Consider the following 15738-nt stretch of genomic DNA (forward strand, 5'->3'; position numbering starts at 1 on the left):
AAGGAAGGCAATTTACCTGTAGGCAGAAACTACTGCATTACAGCAGATTTCTTCTATAAAACCATAGAGGCCAGAAGGTAATAGAACAATATTTTTCAAGTGCTGAAAGACAAGCACTGTAACCCAGAATCCTATAGGCAGACAAGTAGCCTTTGGAAATGAAAGAAAAATTAGGACATTCTATAATAAGGAAACATGAAGAGAATTTGTCATAAGCACCTACCCTAAAGAATGGCTATAAGAAGTTCTCTAAACAGAAAGGAAAAGATAATGGAAGGAAACTTGAAACATCAGAAAGGAGAAGGAACAGCAAAAATACGGGTTGACATGGTAGAACCTTCCTTTTTCTCTTGGGTTATCTAAATTATGTTTTGTGGTAGAAGCAAAAAATTATAATAGTCTCTGATGTGATTCTAACTGTATAAAGAGAAAATATTTAAGACATTCATAACCAGGGGAGGGGTAAATGATGTAAATCTACTTTAATAGATCATTCCACCCAGCAATAGCAGAAAACACGTTTTTTTCAAGTTCCAATAGGTCATATATCAAGATGGCCCATATCCTAGGCCATACAACAAAACTAACAGAATTGAACAGAATATAGTTTAAAAGAATTGAAAACATACAGAGCATATTTTCCAATTACAATGGAATTAAATGGAAATTAATAATAGAAAAATAGCAGGGAAATCTCCAAACATTTGAAAATTAAACAACACACTTCTAAACAATGGGTCAAAGAGGAAATGTCAAAGCAAATTTTTAAAAATGCATTAAATTGAATGAAAATGAAAATACAATAATGTTTTCCATAATGATGGTGATACATTCTGAGAAAAAATGTTGCACTATTTTGTTATGTGAACACATTATAGAGTGTACTTTTAGAAAATAGGACAATATGTTACAGTCTTTGGGACTATTGCCGAATACACAGTCTATCATTTATCAAAGTAGCTCTATAGGGCACAAGACTGAACAGCATATAAAAATGTGCTAAAGGGATACTGAGGAAAATGCTCTGAAGCACTAAAAACATGTGTTAAATAAAAGGAAAAGTCTCAAATCCTTAATCTAAGTTCCTCCCTCAAAAATCTAGAAAAGAAGTGCAAAGTAAACCCAAAGAAAGAAATAATGCAAAACAGAGCAAAAGTAATCACACCAAAAAGAAAAAGATAATAGAGAAAATCAAGGAAAAAAAAAAGAGTAGCACTTGAAAAGATCAATAAGGTTGACTGACAACAGATAGGGGAAGAGAGAGAGAGAGAGGGAGAAAAAGGAAGGTCACGAATTGCAGTATCAGGGATAAAAGGAATCAATTTCATGGCAAACATGAGTCACCACAATTCACCCAGGATGCAGTAAGAATTGCATTTAAATAATTGCTATACCTCTTAAATTCATAATTTTATATTTTTACTTTTGTTTGTTTATTTTTTGATACCAGAGATTGAACCTAAAGGAGCTTAACCACTAAGCCCCATTCCCAGCCCTTTTTACTTTGAGAAAGGGTCTTGCTAAGTTGCTTAGGGCCTTCCTAAGTTGCTGAGGCTGGCTTTGAATTTTTGATCCTCCTGCCTCAGCCTCCCAAACCACTGGGATTACAAGTGTGTGCCCCCATGCCTGGCTAAATTTAAATTTTAAAACTCATCCAAAGAGAAATCTCTAGGCCCAGATGACTTCACTGGATAATTCTACTACTGGTTTAAGTAAAAGTTAGCATCAGTTGTATGGGGGTGGGGGCGGTGGCTGAAAAAGAAAGATCTTTCAAGTGGTGCAGATGCAGCAAAAGCATTTGACAAAATTCAGTATCCATTAAAGACAAAGGGGAAAAAACTTTCAGATAAATAGGAATAAAGGAAGATATCCTGAAACTTGACAAAGAGCATCTACCAAAGACTCCTCAGCCTACATTATGCTTATCTATGGAAGAATGAATGCACATGTAGACACCAAAATTTAAAAATAAAAAACTATTTACCATAACTAAAAAAAAATTGCTTAGTTGTAAATACAACAAAATACACACTGGATACACCTACTGATAACTATAATGAAAAAAAAAAATCAAAGATCTAAATAAATGGAAAGATAAAGTATTCGTGGATTGGGAGATTTGACTTAGGAAAGATATTAATTCTCTCCAAAAATTTTTTTTTAAAAAGAATTAAAATGAGAAGAAGCAAGCTATCCAATTTCAAGATTTGCTACATAGTTATAATAATTAAGACTGTGGTATTGAGAGAGGAACAGAAATTTAAATTAATGGACCAGAATTAGACCCACACATTTATCCTTCTGATGAAAATTAGACCCACACATTTATTCATCTGATTTTGACATGAAAGCAATTCAATGGAGCAAAAATAAACTTTTCAACTTGTACTATAGTTTTGCAAGATGTTACCATTAGAGACATGGGGTGAAGGTGCATTACAACTGCATGTGAATCTATAATGATCTCAAAATAAAAAGTCAAATTTTTTTTAAATAGCTCATTGTTATGTTTGGGATATGAAGTGTTGAGGGCCTGGTCCCTAGTGCAGCAATGTCCCAAGGTGAGGCTTTGGAAAGTAAGAGGGCTCTGATCTCAGCAATGAATTAATCCATTGACAGTTCACTGGACTACTGAGAGGTGTTGGGAACTGTAGGTGGTGGGGCTCGGTTGGAGGCAGTAGGCCACTGCAGACATGCCCTTGGGGATTATATCTTGTCCCTATCCTCTCTCTTTTATTCCTCTCTCTGCTTCCCAGTTGCTCTGAGCTGAGAAGCTTTTCCTTTTTTACACTCATCCTCCATGATGTTTCTGCCTTGGAGCCAACCATAGACTAATTTGAAACCATGAGCCAAAATAAATCTTTCTTCCTTTAAGTTGTTTTTCACAGGTGTGTGTGTGTGTGTGTGTGTGTGTGTGTATGGTCACTCCGAAGGGGTCCTAGCCTTCTAAGCATGTCAGCAGCTGAGCATGCATCTATGTGGGAGTTATCAGGGAACCGTGCCCACTGAAAATGGTGCAGTGAGCCCCTGCAGGGATGAGGGAGGAGCAGATTGTGGTAGGAGGGGGGATAAAATAGGCTCTGCCTCAGACATCTTGTACTTATGATGCCATGGGTGGAGATTTCTAGATGCCTGGTGTGTCGTGTATTGGTTGTAAGCTCAGAAGAGAAATCCAGACCAAGTTACTCCATGTATCTTGTATTTGATAGGATACAAATTCAGTCATTGTTCCCAAACCCCAAAGTCGTAGTGGCTTAACAAGATAAGGTTTTGTACTCATATGTGTAGAGCCTGTGTGATTTCCTAAGGAGCCAAAGGGCCAGGTTTCTGTCTTTTGCATGTGCATAGTCCAAGATGGCTTGCCACTGCCTGCATTCCAGCCAGAAGAAAGGGCAAGGGGAGGACCAGCTCTTTCCCTTCAGGAAAATAACCCCAAGTAATGCAGACATCGACCTCTGCATCCTAGAAATTGGTCAGAAAGGTCCATCTAGCTCAATATAGTCATTATTCCAAGCAGCCAGGAGCACAGTTTATTTCTATTATTATGAAAGAAGGGAGAATGAATATTTTAAGACAGCTAGGAGTCCCCACCACACATTCCTGTCAGTAAAGTATTTTTTAAAAACATACCCTTGACTATAAACAGATATATATATTTGTTTATAATTAACAGGCATGTCAATATGTATATTAACTAGTTATAAAACTTATTTTCTTTTTTACTTTTTAGATTAAAACAAACATAATCTGTCTTCTTGTACCTCAAAAGATCATTGGGCACATGCCCCCTTGGAGACCTCTGCCTAGATTAAAGATACAGATTTATCAGATAGGTAGTGACGGAGGCTCTGGAGCTGAATAAGACCACCCAAGGAGAAGGCACATAAAGGGAGAAGAAAGCTCCAAGGATCAGAATTTGGGGAACATTGATACTGGTGTTAATTAGGCTTTTGTCACTGTGATCAAAATACTTGACAACAACTTAGAGGAAGAAAAATCTATTTTGGATCATAGTTTCAGAGGCTTAGTCCATGGTCGGCCAACTCCATTGCTCTGGGCCCAAGGTGAGGCAGAACAACATGGTGGAAAGGTGGAAAGGTGTGGCAGAAGACCACTGCTCTGCTCATGGCAATCAGGAAGGGGGTGGGGTGGTATCTCAGGGAAGATTCCAGCCAGAAGAAAGGGCAAGGGGAGCACCAGCTCTTTCCCTTCAGGGAAATAACTCCAAGTAATGCAGACATCACCTCTGCATCCTAGAAATTAGTCAGAAAGGTCCATCTAGCTCAAAGGGAGGCAGGGCAATGTAGTCATTATTCCAGCACACAACCCCAGTGACTCACCTCTAGCCATGCCTACCTGCCTACAGTTACTTCCAGTCAGTCCATCTAATCTAGGATGGATGGATGAGGTAACAGCTCTCATAATCCCATCATTTCACCTCTGAATATTTCTGCATTAACACAGGAACTTTTGGGAGACAGCTCATATCCAAACAACAATATTTAAGAATTGGGCTGCAAGAAAAGAAGCAGAGGGCCACACAGTGGCGCACACCTATAATTCCAGCTACTCAGAAGGCTGAGGCATAAGAATCACAAGTTCAAGGCCAGTTTAGGCAACTTAACAAGACTCTGTCTTGAAATAAAACAAAAAGGTCTGGGGATGTAGCTCAGTGATAGAGTACTTGCCTAGCAAGTACAAGGCCTTGAGTTGGATCCCCAGTGCTGGAAAAGAAAAGGAAAGAAAAAGAGTGGTCTGAGAAACCGAGTAGGAGCTATCCAAGAAATGAAATATCTGGAAATCTGGGGCAGAGTTTCAGGAAAGGTTACGTGGGATGAGGACTAAAAGGGAGCTTTTAATTTACCAGTATGAGGTCATTGGTACCCAGGGTTGACAAGAGAAGAAAACTAGGGTGAAGAGGTAAGAAAAAAATTAATAGTACATTCAATTCTATGACCAGGAAGGAGGCACCCATTGAAGGTTTTTGAGCCTTGGTGAGAGCAGAGTCTGAAACCCGAGTCCAGCGAGGATGCCCAGAGTTTAAACAGCTTCAATTGAAAGATTTTGATGAGGAGAAATGAAAATGACCTAGTGGCCAACCTGATCTGGAGCCTTATGGAGAAGGAAGAGAAAACGGACTCCAAGGCTGTGAACGCGGGAGAGCAGGGGCACCATGCAGAGCACTGTTGAATGAGGTCCTGATGGGTGACAAGCATCATGTGCTTCCCAGAAACGCTTCCTGGAGAGGCTGCTGTAAGTGCCCATCCCCACTGTCTGCTTGCCCACCTGCAGCAACGCCCACGCCTCCGCTACACAAACTCAAGTTCAGAGCTCCCACTCACTTCCCCTTCCCTGGCAGTGCCAACCACATGATTGCCACTCCATGCTGTTCCAGAGCCTTGACCAGCCAAGCTGACTTTACCAGGGTACCGGGACAATGGGGTTGTCACTGAGGACAAATGGAGCAACCTCTTTCTGCACAGTGACAAGCTCCCTGGAGTGCCAGCAGCAAGAGCTGTCAGCTGGCCAGAAAACAGGGCATATTGGGGCCACCGTGTGGCTCATCTCCAAGGCAACCCCACACACAACTCCAGGAGTGAGGACAGAGGTCACACTTGCCAGAATCATCCTCAGCCATGGGCACGGCCTTCCTCTCTGGCCTACTTCCCATTGATTAAGATGATCAGGAATTGAGCCAAAGGAAAGAGTTGATCTCTGTAAACATGCGAGGAAGGAAGATGCTGTTCTCAACCACAACAGTGTCTGTCCCTATGGGAGGACTGCGACTGTTTGTTCCTCCTGGGCCTCTCCCATGGATTCTGGTCCACTTGGCTTATTGACTGCACTAGAGCAGGAGCCCAGAACCCTCCCTGGGGACGCTCCCTGGCTGCTGCTTCAGGCCCCTCATCAGTTGGGTGGAAGTTGGGCTGCAGGACAAGAATGACAGAATTTAGGAAAGTGCTCACTAGTCCTGTAAGGGTACGGCGGAGTGTCGGAGGGAGAGACCACACAAGAGACCAGCTTCATGCAATTGCAGGGGGAAGTTTTATTGAACCAGCATGCTGGGGCTCAAGGCTCACTCAGGAAGGGAGAGCAGCCCAGAGCCCAGAGCAGAGGTCAAGCAGAGCTTAAGTACACTTTTTGGAGAGAGTGGGGGGCTTTGCATACATCAGAACAAATCATCTTGAGGCGCGGGAAAATTGAACAACAACCCTGAGCCATGATTAGTATATCTATTGGCGGGAACAATCTGGGCAGGGGTGATTGGTCACCCCTGAGCGGGGTACACATTTAAACTGATTGGTTTTGTGGCCTGGATGCTTATGTCTGAGCTATTTGGAGCCCTTAGCTAATAAACAACCAGGGTATCAATGGAAATATTTACTGGGCAGTTCAGGTATTGTTCTAACAGCTACAGAGATTACAGGTTCTGGGGGTAGCAGAGGAATTTTAACAATACCTGGCCTATTATTATTTTTAGCCCAAGCCTTTCAATTTAGAAACCTTACAATCCCCAGTCTTTTACACTTTAACTCAGACTCTTGCAGCTTAGAGTTAGCTTAGAAATTTTACCTTTACAGTCCTACTTCTTGAACATCCATTCTTGGGGTCTGGATGAGCCTGGGCACCAGGAGACAGGACTGCGGTTCTAACAGCTCCCTCTGAGTTATGTCTGGAGCCAGGCCCAATACTGTCCAGGGTGGGGAACCTCAGTGTGGTCCTGGGAATTGGGGAGACCTTCCCCAACACGCTGGCCTAAGGCGGTAGTTGTTATTGGAGACACTAATGGGGAGAACTACCTACCTCCTCACTGGCAACAAAGGCTTCTTACTGCCCTGGCTGCCTCTAAATTGACACTTCCACCATCAAATTATTTTAAAGATGAAATAGGAAACTATGAATCTCATAAAAATTGATGAGCAAGTTCTGTGGTGCAGGCAAAATAATACTAAAAACCTCAAGGATAATGCAGTTATATGGTGCCCTGAACACATCTGTAGGGCCAATCCTAGATTGCTTGGGCAGCTCAGAGAGTGGAATTTGCTTAACACTTATTGTGCTCCAGATGCACCCTCCAAATCTTGATGGAGGAAGAAGAGTTAAAGCCACGAGTGGAAGGTGCTTCCAGCTAAAGAAACAGCTTGTCCAATCAACCAAGTGACAGGAAGCATTCTATGCCATGGGGTTCACACCTCACACCCCAAATTAAATTCAGTTGGCTACAACACAAGGAGGGAGGGAGGGAGGGACAGGATCAGCACTTCCAAAGCCCCTGGGTGAATCCCAGTCAGATCCAGTCTTGTGTGGTAGGGAGCTTGTGTTTTAACCAGAGGGCAACAAGGAGGCCATTGAAAGATTTTAAGTAGAGAAGAGACATGATCCGATTTGTTTTAGAATTGTAGCAGGGGGGTTTAAGATCATCATGTGGCAGAATAGCTATGTGAGAGAGACTAGCTGTGTCTTGCTTTCTCCATTGTAGCTTCCTGGTAAAGAATGCAAGGTATTCCCACCCCTCCTCCTCCTCCTCCTCCTCCCCCCACCCCAGGAGGGGAGCTGAGCCCTTCTATCTCTGAAGACTGAGCTTTCCCTGACTACAGGGAGGAGCTGGCAGTATTTTCATGTATTCTGAGGGGAAAAAATGCCAGGATTTTCTCCCTCTTTGCTTTAGAAGGCCTGGGTCCAGCTAGGGCTAGGAATTACGGAGGGGAATAACAGCACTCAGAGTTTTTAAGATGTATAAACACAAGGCTTCAGGAGAGGCTATCTCAGGACTGGTTGGCTATGAGGGAAGGAGAGGAGGGAATAGAGAATCTGAGTTTTCATTTGGACTCATGGGACAATGGGTGGTGGGACCAGTCACCAAACAGAGGAGAGGATACACTTAGCTCTTAAGTTTTCAAAATATAATATTAAGCCTTAAATGGGAAATAAGATCCAATAGTAGTCATTTTATCTTTGCCCTCCCCAATTTTAAATTTAGCCAATTTAGCGGATTGTAACCTTGAGCTCCTCCTCTCAGGGCAAGGGGAAGTGCTGCTTTAGGGAACAGAAGCAGGTAGCCGGCCTTCCCAGGTGCACTTGCTAGCCAGGTTCAGTAGCAAGCCCTTCTTGCAGAAGTAAAGTTAGCCTTGCCAACCCGCTTCCAAGCATGTTTGATTCCTTGCAACATCTCTAACAGCAGGAAAGCAAATTCCCAGAGATCCAAGCAGCAAACAGCTGTGAGCAGAGAGCTGTGACTCCTACCCATCCAGGAACTGGCAGGTGGATCATTCTTGGTAGAGGGAGGAAATCTCATGGCCATCCTACTGCCCAAGTGCCCTGTGGGTCTCTCCTGCCTGGACATTGACCAGTGACAGCAGTGCCCATGCAGGGGCAGTGCACTCCTTGCACTGATGGCATGATGCAATGTGAGCTCCTGGGGGGCCCCAGTGTGCCCTGTGAGGTGGAGCCCATCCCAGATCCCAGGCCTCATCGTCCTCATTTGTAAAAGCAGCGTTTGGACCTCATGTTCCTTCTAGCCTGCTCCTTCTGAGCCTGTAAAGACTCACTCAAGGGCCACAAAGCAGATTGCACTCTCACAGCACAATTGCAGCCAGATCCCAGCATCATCAGGGGAGGATTCCAAGACAGAGTGTGGGAACCTGGCTGTAAGTCAGTTGAGGGCAGCATCACCTTTGTCTGCCCCGCAAGGCCAAAGGCAGAGCGGACGCTGCTTCCTACCTGTTAACCGGGCCCTTCAAACCACCAGACTCCTTGCTCATCGCTCTCTCTCTTCAACTCCCGATGCCTCTTGGGAATGCCCTGACAATAACAAAGGTGCTTTCAGAAGCCTCCATCCCTTTTCCCCATTCTTTAAGCCATTCTCTGCTCCTTCCCTTTCTAATATGCCCAGCCCCCTGCATCTGAGATGGGAATTTGGGAACAAAGGGAGAGATACTGAGTCTCAAAGGAAGCACCCAGGAAACAATGAAATGCAGGAACGACCTATGAACCACTGAGATGCAGAAAGCACCCCATGAACCGTTCAGCAAAGCAGCCCTGGCCTGGACCTAAGCTCTTATCTGCAGAAGTAACTTAAGGGCCATGTGAATTTAGCAGGAAATTGTGTAACTGCCTTGGCTCCACCCCCAGTTCAGCTCCTATTCCCTCTATAAATAATAACAGCTCACACCAACCTGTGGCTCTGTACCTCCGGAGATGGCTCACATTCTCCCTTGAATATGTTTACTTTGCCCCCAAAGGAGTGTCTTTCTTGAGATTGCCCCAATTCGCCCTTGAATATGTATCTACTTTCCTAAATAAGCCTGTCTATGTCTTTGACTGGCGCGTGCTAAAATTGTTTTCGGACATATGCCAAGAGCCCCGCTGGTCGTGAGTCAAGTTCCGCCTTGTCTCTGTGAACTCCTTGGATTCTTCTTCAGAGACAGCTCTCTTCCGCTGACGCTTCCTCATGCAGAGTTCGTCCTTTCTCTTTACTTTCCCCAAGGGTAGACTCCTCTGAGGGACAGGAGCATATCTGACGCATAGCCTGACGTCCTAGAAGGGTCAGAAGGGAAGCGGTCCATGGATATACTCAACAAGGACTCACAGTCCAACTCACAGGGAAGTCAATACTACACTATTTTTTGTGGAAATAAAAAGTTTTATTGCAAGGTTGACTAGCAAAAAGGACAGAAGCAAAGCTCAAATCTTGTTTTCTGACCAGTTGGCAGTGGGGGAATTTATAGAAAGGGAGAGAGAAGAGGCTGCCTGTCGGTTAGATGGAGAGAAAGGGAAGCTTAAGGGTCCTTTTTTCAAGCATAGATGGCCATGCCTCTTCATGAACCGCGTTGTTCTGCAAGAGGAATTTTGAGCTTGAGACATCAAAAGGTTATTGACCAGACTAATTGGTATCTTTTGTGCATGTCCATTCTCAAAAAGTCAGTTTCAAGCTGGTTGAGTGGATCTGGAAATATTTCCTGAAAAACCATCTGAAGACACTTTGTTACTTAAGCAATTTATGTCCTGGTGTGCCCAGGCCTTAGCTGCTTTCAATGGCAAGAGAATGTAACTAACTTGATAGAGCACACTGCTACCGGCCAGGCTTTACAATTGCAGTAGGTGGGATAGTCTGAGGAGGGAGTGTTATCACCTTTTACAGATGAGGAAACTGAGTCCCACAGCATGAAATAACTTGCCCAAGACAACAAATGCAATCAAGTCAGGACTCGAGCCTAAATATCTTTGTGCTTCTTTTTTTGTGTTTCCTTTCCATCCTCTCAAAAAGCATTTATTGGTTTTCTACTTTGCACCAAACGCTGCACATTCACAAGGGAGTCAAAAAAAAAAAAGTAGCCCTTGCAGGCTAGGCAGAAGACAGACACCAGTAGTGGACATACTGGAGGATCCTACAAAGTCCTGTGGGACCTCAGAAAGGGGACAGGCCCAACAAGGCTTTCCAGGGAAGGGACCAGGCAGAGAAGTGGGCAGAAGGCCATGCTGGCCAAAAGGCCAGTGTATGTGGAGACACCTGGGCATGAAAGCAGACAACTCCATTCCCCAGTTGAGCAGAATTCCTGTACACCTCCAAGATGCCCCCCACCAGTATCTAAAGGGTCCGGGCAATGTCCTCCCTACCCTGGCGGGTTTTTTAATTTTTTATTTCTTTTAATGTTGGGGTGAAGCTCAGGGCCTCAAGCGTGCTGGGCAAGCCCCTATCACTGAACCCAGGATCCCCACTTTGGCGCATCTCCAAGGGTGTTGACTGGGGATTGCCTGAGCTTGACTTCCTAGGGGCGGGCTCTGCCAGTGCCCTAGGTCCTCCTCACAGCTGCGCCCCCCTCTCTCAGCCCGATCTTCAGTTTAGCTAAGCCGCTGGATCCCTTTGGGTTTGATACCATCTAATTGGTTGTGGCTAATCCCATATTAACTTCTACCTGCAGAAGCTAGAGGGCCTCTCCCACCCTCCATCACATCCCCGGCCCCTACAGAAGCTGCTGTTATCATGTTTATGAGCCTCCACAGCCACCGACAGGCAAATTTGCATATAAATAACCTGCCAGTACAGGAGGCTGCAAGAGGCACCTGGTAACGACTCTGTTTATTACTCATGGGAGAGAAGAGGAGCACGGAAGGCCTTTTGCGCTGGGTGGCCCAGTCGGGATGGCTACGTTTCCACCCACTGATTAGCTGAGAAAGGGTCGGTGACCCCCCAAACAGCAGAAGAGGAAGAGCTGCAAGCCTCCAGCTCCTCCTTCTCTGGGAAACCCTGAGCAGCACAAGACCTGAGACAGTGAGACTCTCCTTGATACTGAGGATGGACCTATCTGAAAATTAGTTTAAGTGGCCGGGTTTGGCCCTGGGCTTGGTGTAGGTTGGCATACAAGGTAAACAGAGATGGGTCAAGTTCTAAAAGAACTTGTCAATTGCAAAGGACATGCCACAGACCTGGCAGGGAGGCACTACCTAACAAAACAGGAAAAGAAGCAGGCTTGGATTAGGGGCCCTATGTGAATGCTTGCATTGAATGGCTTCCTGGAGGAAGGGGATTTGGAACCAGCCCTTGGAAAATAGACCTTGTCTCCCTAGGGGGCAGAGGAAGACAAAGCATCCCAGACTGGCCAGCAAAAGCATGTTACAGGAATGCTTTGAGTGGACTGTTGGGTGGCCAGGAGTCAGCTGTAGGTCCCCACATTACAAAGTTGTATCTTCATTTCCTAAACCTTGAAGAGAGACCAGTGGGGAAATTCTGTGGGCTCATGCTATTCTGCTGAAATCTACACTAAAAGTTGATCTCCCCATGGGTTGGGAGTGTAGTTCTGTGATAGAGGACTCACCGAACACGCATGAGGCCCTGTGCTCAATCCCTAGCACCGCCCCAGGGTTACCCAAGCTGAATTCAGAACAGAGGCCTCATCCCAAAAAGATTGAGGAATGGACGTAATGGCAGTTGGAGCCTTAGAGAGAGGAGGTGGGGTGAGGACAAATTGGGAAGATTGGAAACCTGTGGCAGAAGTCAACCCACTACATTTGTTCTCAAGACAAACAATACCTAGTCCTCAAGTAAGAGGACTCAACGGCGTCTTTGGCAACACATGGTCCATCCTAACTTCATCTGTAAGTGAGCTGATTACTTTTCCTGTAATCTGTGTCAGCGTTTTTACTTAATCCAGAGGAAAAACAAACTTCTCATCTTCTGACAGGGGGTAGTTTTTGCACATTGGAGCTGGCCGCCCACCAGTTAGGCTCTTAGCCTCCCTCAAGAGCTGGGAGATGGGAGCACTGTCCCTCTTCTTATTCCCAGGTCCCCAAAACATTCATGAGTTGCAAGACTGGCACGAGGCTTTTTTTGGACATGATGAAAACTGGCAAACATTTAGAAAGGACAGAGAAAGAAATTATGAAAGAGAAAAAGAGAAGGGAAACAGTCTCTTCCCATATTTTCAACAGGTTGAATTCAGTCTCTTATTTTTAATTTGTATGAGCCCTTCCATAGACTGGGAAGTAACCAGATCATCCTGAAGGAAGCACTGAGCACATCTTGACACCTGGGCTCCAATGCTGGCATTGCCCTGTGCTTATTGAATGGACAAATCAACTTCTGTGCATTGGTTCCTCATCTTTGAAGTGAGAGTTATAATTGCTGCCTCACAAGGAAAAAATTGGACTTCCCCCCCCCAATACTAGGGATTGAACCCAGAGATGCTCTACCACTGAGCTACCTTTGCATTTTGAAATAGTGTCTCACTAAGTGGCCCAGGCCAGCCTTGAACTGGAGATCCTCTTGCCTCAGCCTCCCACTAGCTGGGATTAGAGGCTTGCACCACTGCACCCAACTATGAGATCATATTTTAAAGTTACTTCAAATGCAGTATGCTCTTTGAAATAAATTATATAATATAATGGGGATTGGAACAGTAGAATGGAGAGTAGTTCACCAAATCCCAAAACACGAATACCAGGGATTCCTTTTGAGCATCAGAAGCTTCCAGGGTCAATCATTGTAGCTGGTCATAAATTCAGAAAGCTTGTTTCCCTAAGAGGTGTCATGGTCAGAAAATAGAAATGAGTTAGGAAGGGTTTAGGACACTCATGAACAGATAGCTGTACTCAGGCTGCTGAAGAAGGATAGATGTTGGACCTGATCCTAACTCTAAGATTGACAGCTTCTAGGGTAAAGCCTTGCCCATCAAATGTCTTAGAAACACTGCCACATACAAGAGCTAGCCACACAGATGCTGTGTGGGTGAGTGTCGAGGGGATAATTTCTCTATTTCCTGCTCCATGTCCTGACAGTGCCCCAGATCCCCAAGGCAATAGGCTGGATTTGCAGTTGGTACCACTTCTACAGTCCTCTTGCCATTTCTGCCAAAAAGCAGCATTGCATAGCCAGCTCTCTCCCTACACAGCCCCTGCCCACCTAGGCTCTAGAAAAGTCGCTTCTCTTGAAATAGAGCAAGGAGGTCACAACGGCCATCAGGCCCCAGGCAGACAGTGACAAACATCTTGGCCCTCTGTACTCTCCAGGCCCCCATCTTCTGCACCTATGGGATGCCTTCCCATTGCTGGGGCAACTGGATTCCAGGGAATCAGCCTGTGGGCCCCAGCCGCCATCTTAAAGAACTGCTGATGGCTGGTGTCCTTCAAATTGCAATGTTTTTTCCCAAGGCCCAATAGCATAGCCCTAAGCCAGAGAGAGAGGTGTCTTTTGGTGAAACTGCATTTGGGGGGTTTTGACTATTTGGAGCTGAAGAAGTGTTGAGAAGAGCCATAGGCTATGGTGGTCAGAGATTCCTGGGTTTTCCCATCTGGCTTTGGAGGTCATCCCACCTTGGCCAGCGCCTGTGCATTGTGGAGGCCGAAAAGAGGAGGCTTCCCCTCCTACCCCTCCCCCTTCCCACTACTTCTACCTCTTCCAGAGTCTGAAAGGGGCCAAGCACAGTGGGTGGTACACAGTGGTGCTATGAGGGTGGGTGGATGGGGACAGAGAGCAAGTCTAGCGACAGCGGGAAGAAGTAGGTTTTCATCTGAGGTGACTTGGGGCATGGAGGGGGCTGCTGGAGCAGATGACAGGATCAGGACAGGGAGATCAGGGTGACAGAGCCAACAGGGAGGGCTAGAGCAGAGCTAAGCCCGGTGCCAGGGGATGATTGAACAGCAGCTCTGGAGGGATTGAAGCGGGAGACAAAGGATTTGTTGCAGAGCCCAGAGCCCTGATGACTAGGGGACGCTTTGATACCAGAGATTGCAGCAGCTGCAGTGGGCCTGGGGGCAGGGACCAGGGGTGATTTAGCATCTTGGAAGACAGGACAGCAGGACCTGTGCTTCTGGGACAGAGCTGTGGGCTATTGCCATCCATCCCCCACTAAAAGCAGCAGTGGCTGAGAAGGGAGGATGGCAGAGGGAGGGGTGGTGGCCACCGGAATAAGCACAAAAGTCAGTTCCAAATGCAGCCCAGGAGCACGTTCGGCCTGCAGCAGGCAGAGAGATTCCAGAGAGGTTTTACTCAGGGAAAGGGAAGCAAGGTTCAAAGAGAACGTAATGACTTGGCTGAAATAAAGAGCTAATTAGCTCCAGATCACTTCAGAAGTTCACAGAACTCATGGAGCAGTCACCAGTCAACAGCCACCCCTGCCCCACTGGATACAGGGACGCCCAGCCGAGCCCAAGAGCACATACCAAAGCCAGTAGTCAGCAGCCCAGCTAGACCCTTCTCCTTGCTACCCAGCCACCTTCATAGGTCATCACTGAGAGAGAGGCCGCCTGGCACTAGGGAGAGACAGGCAGGTGGAGACAGGAGCCCAGCATTCAGTCCAGGCTCTGTATCTGCCACCTTAGACACCTTGAATGTCTTCTCCAAGTCCATTTTCTAGACTGAAAAAGGAGCCAAAACCAAACTAATGTCATCCCCGACCGCTCCCAGGGTTTTTGTGAAAATCAAATGAGAAAAGGTTACGACAAAAATATAGGTAATTATTGTCCACGAGACACCAAGCTTCCTGAGAGAAGGGGGTCTGTATTATTCTCTTTGTACCCCTGCATTTAGCATAAAGCCTGGCAAACATGTTTGTTGAATGTTGATGAGTAAAAGGGAACTACTTACTTCTCCAGTGGTACCTCCAGTTATCCACAGATAGACTAAGCCCAGGAAAGGTGGGGGTCCAAGTTAAAGGTATTCAGGTGGGAACCTGCCCCCCAATCCACCTCCAATCATGTTCAGATGGATTATCATTTTAACTTAGCTGAGGCTTTGTTGTCCTGGAAGGCTTGTCCTAGGGAATTATTTAAATTTTAATGGAGGGGTGATCCAGGAGCCCCACATTAGGAGTAGAGCTGGGCCCCTCCCTGGGCCTCCCTCTTGTCTTTCCTGTCCCCTTAAGCTTTCTGATTCAGAGATGAGGAGCGACAGGGTCACTTTATAACCTCCATGCACTATTCAGTCTGAAATTTGAAGGCCCCATAATATATCAATCTTCTTAAGCCTGCACACACACTCCACATTAATTCTAATTTGGATACAACCAGGAGTTAAGTGGCAGTTGACTAGTTGACATGTTTTGTAGACATGTAATCAAACACTTATTAATTTTGATTTTGCAGTTCACTTTTTGCCTCTTGGGTCCAATCCATTCTTTTTTCAGATATTGAACATTTCTGGAGGTGCTTGCAAAGGTCAAAGGAGCCAGGCACCAGGTCCTTTGGATGACAAAGCATCTGAGGAGGGGGAGCTGGGGGCCCCGACACCTCATGGTCTCCTAG

This window comes from Ictidomys tridecemlineatus, chromosome 4, assembly GCF_052094955.1.
Source record: "Ictidomys tridecemlineatus isolate mIctTri1 chromosome 4, mIctTri1.hap1, whole genome shotgun sequence".
Classification (NCBI taxonomy): domain Eukaryota; kingdom Metazoa; phylum Chordata; class Mammalia; order Rodentia; family Sciuridae; genus Ictidomys; species Ictidomys tridecemlineatus.